Source organism: Equus asinus, chromosome 3, assembly GCF_041296235.1.
Source record: "Equus asinus isolate D_3611 breed Donkey chromosome 3, EquAss-T2T_v2, whole genome shotgun sequence".
NCBI classification, from domain to species: domain Eukaryota; kingdom Metazoa; phylum Chordata; class Mammalia; order Perissodactyla; family Equidae; genus Equus; species Equus asinus.
The window spans coordinates 160017046-160031998 of NC_091792.1; the positions used below are offsets into that span (position 1 = coordinate 160017046).

Consider the following 14953-nt stretch of genomic DNA (forward strand, 5'->3'; position numbering starts at 1 on the left):
GTACTGGGGCTGTGTGGACAGAGAGGTCCACGCTTCAGCAGAGATTCAAATGAAGCAGAGGAGCGAGCAGCTATTCGGGGAACAGGGTCCCTGACAGAAAGGGGGGCCTCCAGAGCAGTGGCCAAACCCCACCGGGCAGTGGAGAAAACTGAGAGCGGGAGGGGACAAAGAATGGTATGACGTCATCCACCTCTGGGCTAGGCTCCTGCGAGCCTTGTCTCTCTCCACACAGTGTTACCCTGACCCCCAGGTTCTCCTGGCATTGTGGCAGAGGGAGGCAGTCAGGGCACTGCCACCTCTGGGCAAAGACCACACCTTTCTCCCCAGGATCCAAGCTGGCTTCAGCCTCATGTGAGGCTCCCAATCTGCTGGGGAGACAGCCACGTCTGACTCACGCCCTTGTGACAACTGTTCCACCCAGACGTTGTGACACATCAGCCAGCATCCTGAGAGCAGTCTTCCACATGAAGTAGCCAAGTAAGGAGATACATGGAAAATGTCTTGGATAGGGAACAGCTTGAGCAAAGGACCTGGGGTCAGGACAAGAGGAGGCATGGAGCTTCAGACAGGAGGGACAGAAGCAGGTCCATTCCAGAACCACTGGTCAGGGCCACGTGCCCAGCTGAGTATGGATGAGGTCTCAGACCTGCCCTGAACTGAGCATCCAGGCCAGGGCACCATTCAGGCCTAAGCTCCAGTCCCAGCTTCACTTCTTTCCACTTGGGATCTGGTGCAAATCACTTTACTCCCTGAGCCTTGCTCATCCCCCAAATGGGCTTGTTGGTAATAACACAGTGAGCTCACACAATAAGACAGCTCACAGGGTCTCTGCCACAGGCACTTGGCCCAGCAGGGGATCTCAGAGCCCCTGGGGAGCAGGGAGGGCACCCCACTCAGCCCAGATCCCAGCACCAGGATGAGGTGACAACAAGGGAACACAGTGGGGATGCTGAGGCCATGAAGCTCGTGCTGGGGTTGGGTGGGAGTCGGGGAGACGGCCAGAGAGATTCAGTTCCACTGCTTGTCGCAGGAGCCAAGGGTAGAGGCCAGAGGTCAGCCATGACGGGCACACTGCATGGACACCTGCTGTCTGCTGGTGCCAGGCCAGGGTAGCCGGAGAGCCTACCACACTGGCAGCCACCTACCGGGGCATCATAGGGCAGGCCACCAGGGACACCAGCCTTGACCCCTGTGGCAGTCAGTGGCCTTGGTTGTACTGTCATCTGCTCCATTATTCATCTCTTTAGTATCTTTTGTGCCATGCTGGCTTCCCTGGGACCACAGGAAACCATAAAGCTCCTGGGCATTTTATGGCATTTCACCAGGTCAGGGCTCCTGGGTCAGGGACCCCTCACTTACTCAGGAGCCAGGCTCACCTTCTGTCCGGCGGGGTTCTGGCCTCCTGCCCACCCTGCCACAGGCTGGGACCCATCCAGGCTGAGTCTGCACAACAAGGTCTCTTCCCTCCTCCACTCATTTCAGCATTTTAGGGTTAGGTCTTTCTTCAATTTTTTGTTTTTTGGGTTTTTTTTTTAGGAAGATTAGCCCTGCTAACTACTGCCAATCCTCCTCTTTTTGCTGAGGAAGACTGGCCCTGAGCTAACATCTGTGCCCACCTTCCTCTACTTTATATGTGGGATGCCTACCATAGCATGGCGTGCCAAGCAGTGCCATGTCCGTACCTGGGATACAAACCGGCGAACCCCGGGCTGCCAAGAAGCAGAACGTGCACACTTAACCGCTGTGCCACCAGGCCGGCCTCTTTCTTCAGTTTTAATCCATTTACTTTTACCCTTTATCCCTGATGTTAATATTTTTAAAATGTATTCAAACATTCTTTTTCTTTAATGCTTTGATTAATTTTTACTCTCTGAGTTTTTTATTTTATTGCCTTGTCTTTTGCTTTTGGTCATTTTTTATTCCTTAGTAAATTTTAGGTTGGCCTCAGGAGGTCTCAGGTCTGGGCCAGGTCTTGCCCTCTCACTGGATACCCCTGGGGTCACCCACAGGCTGAGAGAGGGGAGCACCCAGGTGACGGGTCAGCCTCTCTGCTCAGGCTGCGGCGGGCAGCAGCCTGGGGGAGCAGGCTGCAGCCACTCCCAGGCCTGCGTCTCTGGCCGGACAGAGGCAGGGACACAGAGACAGGCCCAGAAGAGCAGGAGCCAGAGAGGATGCAGGAAGAGGCGCGGACAGAGGGGTGAAAGAGGGAAGGAGGGGCAGGCCAGCCCCCCAGGCTGGGGAACTGAGAGTGATGTGTTCCTCCTTGGCCTGGGAACCCCAGGCTTCGGCGCTGGACTGGATGACTCACAGCCGGCCACTGGATCCTGTCCGCACCCCTCACATGGGCCCACAGTGGGCCCGGCTGACCTGACTGTCCCCAGGCGCCCTCACACTGCCCCATTGTTTGGAGGTCCAGTGAGGAGAAGGGTCTGGCGGTGGGCCCAGGTTGGCGGGAAAGGGGCCCAGCTCCAGGCTCCCCTGCTCTTCCCAGTGCAGTGTGTGCCCAGTCCTTGACTGACAGGGCAGGGGGCAGAGAACAGGGGGTCTCCATCCAGCCATCCTGCCCACTGTCCCCTTTCCAAGGCCAGCTGTCCTGTGGGATCCTGCACCCCACCCCCACCCTCCCATTCCTCTACTCCACCCCCGATCACTCTGAGCCACTGTCCCAGCCACAGCAAAGGACACTCTCAAAGGCAACTGTGCTTAGCCTCAAGTTCAAGGGCCTCACCCGGTTGGTGCCCAGCCACGCTGGTCACCTCCCATGTCCTTCCCTGACCGCCTCATACTGTCCCCACCTGACGAACTCCTGCCTGGTCTTCGGTCCCAGCTCAGGTCACCCCAAGACACCCCTGATGCCCTATAGTCAGGCCAGGTAGTGGTGAACTCAGGGGTTCCCAGGTAGTCTGCGGGGGCGGGGGGGGGGTCCCACAGCCCAGTGCGGGGCTGAAGAAGGCCTCTGGTGGAGGTTCATCCTCATAGCTCCCTGCAGGGAACTCTAGGTTGAGCCCTTCCTCCGAGGGGTGGAGGCTGCAGTCAGGGTGCCTGGACCCCAAAGCTTCGGCCCTGTGTGAGCCCCAGGGCCTGAGCTCTCCCATCTGCCCAGCCTGCCCACATCCCAGCCCTGGCACAGGAGCCTTAGAAGGCTCCACCAGATGTCCCACAAGCAAAGTGCCCGCCTGGCCCTGCCGTCTGCCCCACAGGGCATTACGGAGGGCAAATACCCTCATCTAATGTTCAGCCTAACTGAGGCTCCCAGAGGCAAGATGGCTTCTGGTGGTCAGCAGAGCCAGGAACCTAGTTCCTAAATGCCAGTCCCTAAGGCCTCCTCCTGGCTGAGGACCTGTCACAGGGCTGAGGCAGCCTGTTCTGGGTGGAGAACGGGGCATGGCTCAGTGGGTACTATGGGGACAGCCTCCCCCTGCCCAGGGAGACAGCCATGGGGTCACACCACTGGCAGCCAGAAGAGCCAGCAAAGAAGACGGGGTGGGGGGCCAGAATCAGTACTACCAGGCCCCACTACTACCCCAGTCTCACCAGGTCTGCCTCTCCCCCAGCCCCAACAGCCCCTCAGTGGGGCTCACTGACTCCACCCTGGTTGGCTGACCCCTGTCCCCAACACACACCTAGACACACTTGCTTCTGCCCAAGCCTCCTCACAGCCCCTGCTGTGTGTGTGTGGCGGGGTGGCCAGATGCCAGGGTGAGCTCTGAAAACATAAAGCAGTCCCTGTTAGAAACCCTCCCGTGCCCCCAGGCCCGACTTTTCCAGCCTCCTCTGCCTCTCCTTCAGAACCTCCACACCATCGCACTGCCGGACCCCTCCACCTGGCCCCTCCTGCCCCCTTCCTGCTCCCACCACAAGGAGCCTGACCTTGGATGCCCCACATGGCACCTCCTGCACCATTCTTGGGTGCTGCCCACTGGAAGAGCCAGGACGATGTCTGCTGACTCACCCAGGGCTGGACGCTTCCCCACAGCCAGCCCCAGGCCCACCACCCAGGAGGGCCCCGTGCAGGTCTGTAGCGGGTGGGTGAATCAACCTGGAGGCCATTGGCCTGGGCCTGGAGTGAGGCCGTCTCCTCCTGCCTCCCAAGACTCCAGCCCCGGAACATCGCCCCCTGGGTGCCTGGCTGGCAGGACCCTTGGGCTTGGGGCAGGGCCTCCTAGATCCTCCCAGGGGGGAAGGGGCCTCTTTCTCAACTCTCTTCCTTCCCCAGCGACTTCCTGCCCCTAGAGTGGCTATGGCCACCACCAACCACAGCACTTCACCCTCCTGGTCACATTCTTAAGAAAATGGGAAGACTGATCTTTTGTGGCAAACCTTCTGAGGCCAGGTGCTCGGGACCCCAGGATGGGTTGGGGAACTCAAAGATGGGCTCTATCCCTCACGCAATCTTACAGCAGGAGAACACCAGGGCCACTGGAGCTGAGGCAAGCTGGGCATGAACCCAGGGCCTGCCCCCGCCTGGGGCTCTCCCTGTACTCCATCCCCAGGCCCGAGAGAGCTCCTCTGACTGAAGGACAGAAGCTCCTCTGGCAGCTGCACCCCAGCGTCTGGAACCAAACTGGGCCGGGTCCTGATGAGGCCCCAAAAGGAAGTTATTCCAGGGTCTCCTGTCCCCACGGCCGACCCTGGAGCAGCTCCCCTGTGTGGTAGGGAGCCGGCACTGGGGGTCCCAGCTGTGGTGCATGCCAGGTGGCAAACTGTTGGGGTGAGGGCCCCCGGAGCAGTGTATCCTTACCCTAGGTGGGATTTGAGAGAGAACAGGAGGCAGAGGGGGAGGAAGATTTTGTGGGGGAAGGGTGGCCAGTGGGGGTACAGCACAGACAAGGTCCTGAGATAGGGTGGGGTGCAGGGTGGTGGGTGGCGATACCTCCCCTGCTGGAGGCTGAGGCTCTACCCCCAAGCACATCGGCTTGGACAGGAGCTGGGTGGATAAGCAGCAAGGCCTTGGTGGCCTGACACTGACTGTGGAGGCTCTGAGGCCCTCTGCTGTGTCCAGCTCATGGCCCGGTCATTACCATGCATCCTGCCCAGCACCAGGCAGCCATCCTGCCTTCCTAGAGGCCACATGGTGATGGCAATGAGAAGCCACCTCCTGTCTTGTGCTGACAGGCAGGGGACGTGGCCACTCCATCTTCTGCTCACCATGGTCAAACCCACCCAGCTGACCAAGGACCTGCCTGCAAGGGACAGGACCCCAGCACCGCATCTGCCCAACCAACAGGGGATACAGGGAGCCAGCACCAGCTGCTCACCCCTCCGGAAAGTCTTCCCTTTCTGGTCTCAAGTAGGAGGAGAGGAAGCAGCTGGGATTAAGGAGAGACATTCTTCAGGAGACAAGGTGATGCCTCCCTCCAGTTCCTGTCCATTCAGGGGTCCAGGCCCGCTTTTCTGGATCCTTCCCCATCACTCTCTTACTTGTTGCAGATCGAACTTTGCCAGGCCCTGCCTCGGAGCCTGGCTTCCTGGGACCCAAAGATGAGGTCCCCACTGTGGCCAGCATCTCGGGGGAGCCCAAGCTGACCCCAGTTTTTACCCCAACATACATCTCTAGGAAGGAACAGCCACAGAGAAAGGAACCGCTTCCATTTAGGGTGGGACCCCACAGAAACCTGACCTCAGTCCCCTATCTGAGCCAGGAGGGCTGCGGCAGCTGGAGCCTACTGCAGGCCAGGACAGGGTGGCAAGGTGGTATTGGGGTGGAGGGTGGGAGGGACACTGTGATGGAAACCTGGAGAGTTCTGAGCTAGGCCGCAGCACAACAACCCAGTATTATTCGATTGGAAACTCCGCCAACCCGGGGAGCAGAGGCCTTCCAGGATGATGGAGCATTTGTCTTGGATGCTGAGCACAGAGTCAAACCCAGGCAGAGAGCAACAAATACAGAGAGCGCCTGGCCCAGCGGCTGCCCTGCCTGCAGCCTGCAGAGCCCTGCCCGGGGCCACCACTTGCTGGCGCTTCAGGAGGAGCTTCTGGGAGGCTCACAGTGGGACTTCCCACAGGGAGAGCCATGCTTGCCCTCATGGCACCGCTGGGCATGGCACCCAGATGTGGCCCTGTCCTTCATGAGCTCCCAGTCAGTCAGGCAGGGGGAGGCAGACAGGTAAATATGGTGACCAGGGAACAGGCTGGGGCTCAGGGGAGGAGCTCAGCTAGGGTGTGGGGAAGGGTCCTGAGCACCCAGCAGGACAGACACCTAGGCTTTTATTAAACTGCATCTGAGGGAGAGAGTGATAGGGTGGGCCAGACAGACTGGGCTGCTATCTGTGGGTATCTGTCAGCAGGTCTGGCCCTCCGGCCTGCAGGCCTGTCCACTACTGGGGCCCACGCCTTGCCGTGGGCCCATGCCTTGCACAGGGCCTGGTACACAGGGTACCTGGCTTGTATGAGAGGAGCAGAGGGCAGAGGGCAGCAGCTTTCTGAAGGCAGTCCACCACTGCCCCAGAGGCAGGGGTTGGAGGTGGGTGGCAAAGGCCCAGGCCCCCATCTGGGGCCCCAGGTGGACTAGGGGTGTTCCGTGGGCTCCCAAGGTGTGCAGCCAAGTCAAGGTCCACCTCAGCATTCCAGGCCCCAGGCCGACCCCGGACCTCTCCCTACCTTGCTGGGGGCAGGCAGCAGCGAGGGCTGGCGGCTTGGCTGGCTTCTACCCCTGGCTCAGGGCAGTGGGCAGGGCCCTGGGCAGCCCACTGTGTAAGGACACATGGCCCTCTGATGCCATGAAACAGGGTTGCTGGATTATAACATCCTCTCAGGCAAAGCTGGAGGAAATCCCCAAAATGGAGCTGTAGGATCTGTGCATGATCAAGGGCAGGGAGGCCCCAGCCTGGGTCTGGGGCTGCAGCCTCGATGGGGCCCCTCACAGGGCTCCAGACGCCCACAGTGAGGGCTCCTCGGCAGCATCTCATCTAATTTCCCCAAGGATACCATGAGTTAGAACTGTTTTTACCCAACTTCACATGGAGGGAGCTGAAGCCCAGAGAGTCACTCAGATATGAAGGGGACACAGGTCACTCCCACACTGGGAACACAGCCCCTCTGCTTCCTGGGAGAAGCCCTGGGGAAGCCTGCTGGGGCTGGCTCAGCCCCTGTCTGTGGGGGACCCTACCCCTGTCATGGCAAGCATGCTGCCACCTCAAGGCTGTCACCCATCAGCCTGGCAGATCCTGGGGCAGGGAACTCACTTCCCTTTGCAGGCCTGAGCAGGCAGGCACCCTGCACCCTACCCAGCAGCCTGGAACAGGCGTGCTTGGCAGTGGACAGCCCCCACCCAGGGCTTGGCGCACACAATAAACATCTGATTCACAGGGAAGCAGAGGGCACTTCTCGGAATTGGAACATGGCCGCAGGGCAGGGGGGTGTGGACACCACAAAGGTGCCCTTCCAACTCCTCCGGCCGCAGCCTCCCTAGGCCACTGCCTCGGGTGACCCAGCCCACACCCTCCAGGAGGCCAGCTGGCAAGGACAGCTGGAATCTGCCATGGCCAGGCCACATGGGCCGAGGGTCAGTCACCTCTGGACCTTGGGGCTAGGGGTGAAAGAAGCGCCAGTCCTGCCAGTAGGTTCCAGCATGGTCCGTGACCTGGGGCGGGGGCAAGCAGGGGCTGACCACTCAGGTGGCCTCAGAGCTGGAACCTCAGAAGTTCTGCTGCCTGGGCAAAGGAGTGTGTGTGTCGGGGGGGATCTTCCAGCCCCTCCTGGGAGCCCATGCCACCTCAAGCATGGTGAGGCCCCCTCCTGACGAGAGCCCAGCCTGGACTTGCCCTTCATGCCTACAGCTCCTGGAGTTCAGGTGCAGCTCAGGAGCCTGGCCCCTGAGCCCAAATCTGCTGGTGTGGCCCAGAGCCAGGGGCTTCTGTCACCTGGAGTCAGGAAGTGTAATTCACTGAAGAGGCTCAGGTCTCCTGGCCCGTGGCTGAGAGGCAGCTCCATTCCTCCTGGCATTATCCTGTCTGCCCTCCTGTGCACAGGAGAAGGGGTGGTGAAGAGGGTGACCAGGCTGCACTGCTGGGCCTGCCTGCCCAAGGCTACAAAGAGCCCAGAATGCTCCCCCGCAACCTCTGGAACTTAGGCAGCCCACATGTGGGACTGTCCCTAGCCCTTGGATGCCTGGGCAGGGCCACTGGAGAGATCCAGAGGCCTTCTGGAGAGAGGCCACCCACCCTGGAGGGAGGATTGCAGCATCCTGAGACCCCCACCACCACCTCCTAGACCCCTTTGCACTTTCATCCACATCTCCATCGACACCCTCACCTCATCCAGCGCACACCAGGCCACTCTGATCAAACTGGTATGCCACCCTCCCCACTGCCAGCCTTTGGCTGAGTCTGTCCGTACCTTCACGGCTGTCTGCCATGGCTCAGAGTCCTCCACCTGATTGCAAACCCTGCCTTCACCGGCCACCTGTGGCCCACCTCCTTCAGCTAGGCTGCCCAGGGCTGGCCATGCTACATGAGTTATTAAAGAACCGTATATGCGTGTGCTCAGGGCTTACCGAGGCCACCTAATAGCCAGCCAGTGAGGGGAGGGTGGGGCCTGCCACAGTCACTGACTCTTGGTGCCCCACAACAGAGATTCAAGGACAGAAGCCAGGAGGACCCAGGTGGCTCCCCAATCTGGCTGCTTCTGATAGACTCAGGCTTTGCCACGAGATCCAAGCAGGTGGGAACCTGCAAGCCTGCCCTTTGCCCCAGGCCTCTCCAGGCCTGGTCCCACCCCTACCCTCAAAAAGAGGTGGTCCAGTTGTCCCTGCTGTCCAGCAGTGCAGGCTGGGGAAAGCACCCCCAGCGGCTCTCTGTCACTGAACACCAATTACACGCCACCAGCAGCCCCTTGGACATCCACAACCAGCTATGAGGCAGACAGTGGTTTACCACCCCCACTCTACAGATGAGAAAACCGAGGCTCAGCAGTGTGAAGCCTCCTAGCCAAGACCGCACAGCGAGTAAATGGTGGCAGCCGGATTCAAACCCAGGACCCAGCCCCTCTGTGGCCAAGCCTGGGCCACTTTGCCTCTCTGGGCTCCCTCAGGCTTACCATCTGTAGGCCTGCCTGCATGCATGCATGTATCCATGTCGGGGGAGGGCTGGGGGCTGACTCAGCACCTCCCTTTCCTCTGTCCATGTGAACAGGAAGAGCCAAGGCAGGTTTGGAGCCCGCCCACCCTCCTTCTATCTCTCCTAGGCTGGTCTCCTTGGTGGGCTCCTCCCTGACTCTGTAGGCCTGAGGGACTCCTCGAAAAGGCCAGGCACCCTGTCAGCATCCCTCTTTCCTGAGGGCTGACCAGGACTGGACTGGGTCGTCCATTGGTCTGTCCTTCTGCCTGCCACCTTTGCCCAGGGTATGCCCCAACATGGGGGCACAGAGACAAGAAATGGGAGGAGGAGCAGAGGAGGGGAGTTTGAAAGAGTTCTCACCCCTTGGAGCCCCCATCCTGGCCCTCTGTCACATCTGGAGTGGAGCCCTGGCTCCCAGGGGGGCCTCCTGTATGGGTGTCCTGGGTAAAGGACACAGTAGGGGGAGAGCCAGGAAGTGATTGAACCCAGCTCCTTCTTTGGTCTTTCAGAGACTGGGCCAGAGAGGGCAGGGGGCTGACCTGGGGTCACAATGAGTGCCAGGCTGGACTTCAACCTGGAATCCTGCTCCCACTCCAGGGCTTACATGCTCCCTCAGCCCTCAGACTGCCGTGAAAAAATTCTACACATTTCATCGTCATCATTGCAGCACGTAACATTTCCTGAGCCCCCTTTGTGCTGGGGCCTGGTTACATGCCTCAACAGCAAGATCCTATGTGTGTTATCCACACAGCAATCCCTGTGGTCCCACATGGAGCCCTTGCCCCAGGCCAGGTCCACTTCTGACGGGCACTTCACTCAGCATGCCCATCCGATCAGCAGGCACAGATGTCACCAGCACTGATGGGTGGGCAAACCGAGGCACAGAGAGAGGATGTGAGGCACTCAGGGTCACGCAGGGTGGCAAAGGGATTGGGCTCCAGGCGGGCACACTGAAGCAGGGCTCAGGCCCTCTCAACACGCCAGAGGAAGCAGACTGTCAGCATGGCTTCACCAGGAGATGCCAAGGCCCAGAGTAGCAGGAAAGAGCTGGGCTGCTGGGAGGGGCCGGGAGTACATGTGGAATGGGCTGACCCCAACCCCCACTCTCCCATACACTCTGCCGTCCTCTCTGACACTCACTGTTCCCCATAGTAAGAGTCGCAGACTCCCCAGAGCCACTGGGCTTCAGTGTGAATCAGCTCCAACAGGTGTCTTTTCTCCCACCTTTGTTGAGCGGGCAGAGGGAAGGAAAGTTTGGATTACTGGGAGGAGGTGGGAGCAAATTCCCTGCCTGAGTCTTTGGAGGCCTGGCCGGATGGGTTGTGTAATGGGGGCCTGCGGCGGCCCGCTAACCCGAGGGGTCTGGGGAAGCGGTGGCCAGAGGGACGAGAGAGACGCGAGACAGACGGGACGCCACCGCCCTTCACCCCTAGGCCTCCTGGCTGCACCCCGAACCCGCGCGCTTCCTCAGGCAATGGCGCCATCAGGCTCCCCGCGCACCGCAGCTGACCGCCCCCCGCCCGCCCTACGACGAGGACCGTGGCCCCGGGGACCCCGGCCAGCCCGGGGGACGCGATCGCGCCCTGCCCGTCCGCGCCCCGCCGCCGTGCCTTACCCGCAGCGGCTCTGCTCCCGGCCCGCGGGCCCCGTGTCCTGGCGGCGTCTCCCGGCTCGGTCGCCAGGCGCGCCCGCCCGGCCCGAAGCCAGGCGCTCAGTCCCGCCGGGCCCGCCCCGCTCCCGGCCCCGCTCCCGGCCCCGCCCCCGGCCCCGCCCCCGTGCGCCGGGCGCCGCCTGCCCTGACTCCGGGCCCCGCCCCTCCGGCCCCGCCTCCCCTGACCCTCGGTCCCGCCCCCATCTGCACGGCCCCGCCTCCTCTGGAGCCCAGTCTCCGCCCCGCCGCGGGCCCCCCTCGAGACTCCTCTGGCCAGCTGGAGGCCCCGGGCGCTGCTCGCGGTCCTCCCGGGTACAAGGTGGGCGCAGGGCGGGGCCGGGGCCTCAGGGTGCGAGGGGCGCCCACCCTTCCCCACCCCCGCTCCCGGGGAGGAGAAGGCGGATGTCACCGTCCACACGGCACACAGTAGGTGCTCAGTAAATGCAGGTGAGGGAACGAATGAGGAGCGTGTCTGTTCCTTGTCTGTGTCCGGCCCCGTGACGCTCGGTGGCCCCATTGGAGGAGGCGTCGCCCCCGCCACCCTATGATCCTGACCCTGCAGGAGGAGGCAGTGTCCAACCCCAGCCTCACCCCTGCCTCGTGGGTCTGACTCAGGTCAAGAGGCCCCGGGCAGGGGCACAGGATGAACCCCCACTGGCAGAAGAGCGCTTGCTGGGAACTCAACCTCTGGAACCTTGCCCTTGTTTCTAAAGAGCCTCCAGGGCGCTTTTCAGACACTTCCAAACCAGAATACAGACCTTGGACCAGATCTGAACTCCCGTGGCCCAGGGGACTCGCGCCAAAGCCGTGAGGCCCAGAAAACAGGGTACTTTTCAATTTGCCTCCTGGGAGGCTCCCAACCAACAAGGTCCCTCCATACAGCCGTGGGGACACAAGAGTGGGGACACAAGTCCAGCTGTAGACCTAGATAACCCTGTTTAAGGGGTAGGGGCCTAGGAAGAAAGGGGCTTGGCAGGTCTCCTAGGAGAAGGGGCTTTCAGGGAGGAAATGCTTCCTGGGGGAAACCCTAAGGGCCAGGTAGGCCATGTGAGCAGTGCAGATAGAGTGACGGTGTTCTAGGGAGAGGGAGCAAGGCCGGCAAGCATGTAGATGAGTGGAACCTTCCAGGGAAGAGGTCAACTGCTTGGGGCATGAGGAGGAGGAGGGGAGGGTCATCCCCATGAGGAGTAGGGGCTGGACCTCCAGTCCTAGAGCCTAGGAAGTTGTGAGCAGGGAAGGACAGGATCTGGGCCAGGGCCTGAAGGGGCTTGAGGGGAGGACAGAAGGCCAGCCCAGCAGAGGCTGAACCTTGTCCAGGTAAGAGGCCAAGGTTTGCCCCTTTGTGCTACACAGGACATGAGGGGCCAGAGTCCCATAGAGCAGCAATGGCTACACTGGCAGCTCTGAACCATGCAGGGGCAGCAGGGGCTGGGTTTGGGTTATGCTGAGGCCAAAGTTCCTCAAGGCCTTGAAGAGGTGTAGCCAGGCCATGGGGGTGCCCAGAGTTGCAGCTTGATAAAGCTTGTCACTGTCCACCTGTCCCAGAGCTGCCCAGCAACAGGTCCCAGGCCCCAGAGAGGGGAGACCTGGCTGCAACAGCACACATCCCAGCTGGTGACACACAGTCAGGGTCAGATTAGTTAACCAGGGGTGGGGGAAAGTGGAAGAGGCCAGAAAACCACGTGGCCAGGCCCTGAGTCCAGTCGTGGGGGAGAGGACCCTGCCTACTGGGAAGAGACAAGGATCAAGGCAGGACCACTGGAGAGGAAGGGGCAACTCAGGGGACAGGTGGCCGGAGGCGGGCAAGGCTATGGGACAGTCTTCAGACAGCAGGGCCTCAGTTTCCCCATCCGGAAAACAACAGGGGTCCATCCACTGGAGAGATGGCAGGAGAAGTTTGGGGGAGGATGGAAGCAAGCAGAAGGCCCGGTACTCCAGCCCTTCATCCCCCAGGGTTGACAGATACTTGCCCTGTCTGACCCAGGACCACCCCCACCCTGGTCCCAGTCTGTGACCCCACCCACTCACAGCCCAGTTCAGCTCTCAGGGTTGGACTTGGACCCCAGAGATGCTGAAATCCTGCCACTCCCAGCCCACAGAAGCAGTTGTGGAAGTGGCCAGGCTCAGCCACCATTAGCACCCCATGTGGTCACCCCTCTCCTGGAACAGGGCCCCACGTGGAGGGGGCTCAGTGCTGCTCAACTGGGCCAGAGCTCCTGACAGAGTGCTCACTACCTTGGAGATGGACACTGGAGTTCCCTGACGTCTGGTGCAGCGGACCAAGCGGGCCCTGCACTGGGCCCTGGGACACTAAGATGATGTAGGGAAATCTCCACCCTTGTGGCTCAGGGGAGGAAGCAGATGGACACATGAGCAGACACCATCGTGTCACTGTGAATGACCTCTTCCTGGAGTGTGTGGCTGGGGTGAGAGACAGAGACTGGGAACAGAATGGAGCAAAGCCAGATCTTGGTGCCTCCGGCCAGAGCACACCAAGGTGGGCAGGCGCTGGCTTCAGTTGCCACGCTCCAAGGTGACAGATGGCAGACTAGGACTGAGAGGCCTCATCATCAGGGTTACTGCATACAGTTTGGACAGATCGGGTACCCCAGAGAATTATCACCCAGGGCTGCAAATCCACCTCTGCGTGCAGGGCCTCTCTGCCAAACGGGGCACAGGGTGCAGCCTCCACCTTGGAGAGAGTTTGACCACTCACATTGCTCCTCTCCTCCCTCACCAGTCTAACCGCAGGGCCTGTGCGGGGTGAGGACCCTGGCTAGGACCTCAGGGCAGCTCAGAGCAGCCTGTTGAACCAGGACTTGCAGGAGGCAGAGGCCAGAGGAGCTGGCACCCAGGGGTTCCCACGGGAGGTAGCAGGACAGGTATGGGTGAGAAGGAGGGTCTGCCTGCTGGGGAGGGTGTACAGGCAGGCCCAGCACTGCAGGTGAGCAGAAATGAGGCAAGGACTTCCGGCTGGCTAGGGGAGAGGAGTGACCTGGCCTCCCCAGAGCACGATTGTGTTGAAGGCCTGAACCACACTCACAGGATGTCGGCCAAAGCGCAGGGCCGGTCCCCCTGCCGTGCTCATCATTAGCGTAGCCATGGCTGCTGATCTGGTGGGCTGAGCCAGAGCCCAGGCACCCAGAGGCAGCTGCAGTGGGGATGAGAGGGAGGACCCTGCTAAGATCAGGATGGGAGAAGCAAGATCTGCTGGTGGCCCAGGGGTTACCACCTCCCCAAAAGTCTCAGGGCTTTAAGCAGCGCCTGCCTGAATCCCGACCATGTGCAAAGTCACGTCACCAGCACCTGCCTCTGCACTGACCACCAGGCTCAAAATCCTGGATGTCTCAACATCACAGGTTTAACACATCCAAAAGCCAGCACCTCATTTCCCCAGCCTTCCCCATTTCAGGCCTGCAACCTCAGCATCATTCCTGACGCCTCTCCTCCTCTCACTCCATGACCTGTCTGTCCGGAAGTCCTGGTGGCTCTATGTGCAAAATACACCTGGGATCCTGCGCCTTCTTGGCCCCTCCCTGCCCCATCCTCTCTCATCTGGTCTCCTACTCCTGTCCTTGCCTGGTAGGTCCATGGTCACACCAGAGGGATCCAGTCACAATGCCAGTCAGATCATGTCACTTCTCCACTCTGGAATCTCCCAGAGCAAATGCCGAAGTCCTCACTATGGCACTCGCCTACACAGTCCTGCTGTTCTCTCTCTGAGCTCCTCTCTTCCCAGTTCCCACTTTGCATTCACTGCGCTGGCCTCCTTGCTGATTCTCCAATGTCAGACACGTTTGCACCTCAGGGCCTTTGCACTTGCTATTCCCTCCTCCTAGATCACTCTTCCCCCAGATTTCTGCATGGCTCACCTCCTCAGTTCTCTCAGTCTCTGCTTCAGTATCACTTCAGTAGACAGTTCTCTCCTTAATTCTCTTTTTAAAGCTGTCCACTGTCCTCATGTTCCCTCCCTCCCCTGTCCTCCTCTGAACCCCTATATATTTCTTTTGATAGGGTCGGGCACCCTCTGGAGTATCATCTCACAAGGTCAGGACCCCGCTTGCCCGAGTCACTGCTGCTTCCCCAGGGCCTCACGGCCTTCCTGGCACAGAGTAGATGCTCAACAAATGGTTGGTGAGTCACCAGACAGGGCCTTCAAGGGGTGGCCCAGGGAAAGGTCGGGTTTAGGCAGAGCAGCCCAACGAGCCCCCATGTCCAGAGGACCCTGGAAGCATCACTCTTCTTA

The 14953-nt window shown here is 60.6% G+C and overlaps 1 protein-coding gene across 2 annotated transcripts in view; it reads right to left on the minus strand.

Annotated features, from left to right (window-relative positions):
- The window catches only part of SH3BP2 (SH3 domain binding protein 2), a 39593-nt gene extending 28792 nt beyond the window's left edge, over positions 1-10801 (minus strand). The window contains exon 1 of one of the 2 annotated variants that reach the window (XM_044767937.2): positions 10672-10801. The gene's annotated coding sequence lies outside the window, so the exon portion shown is untranslated. The remainder of the gene's footprint in view (positions 1-10671) is intronic. The other variant, XM_044767936.2, reaches the window with a different exon arrangement.
- Between the last annotated feature and the right edge of the window lie 4152 nt (positions 10802-14953).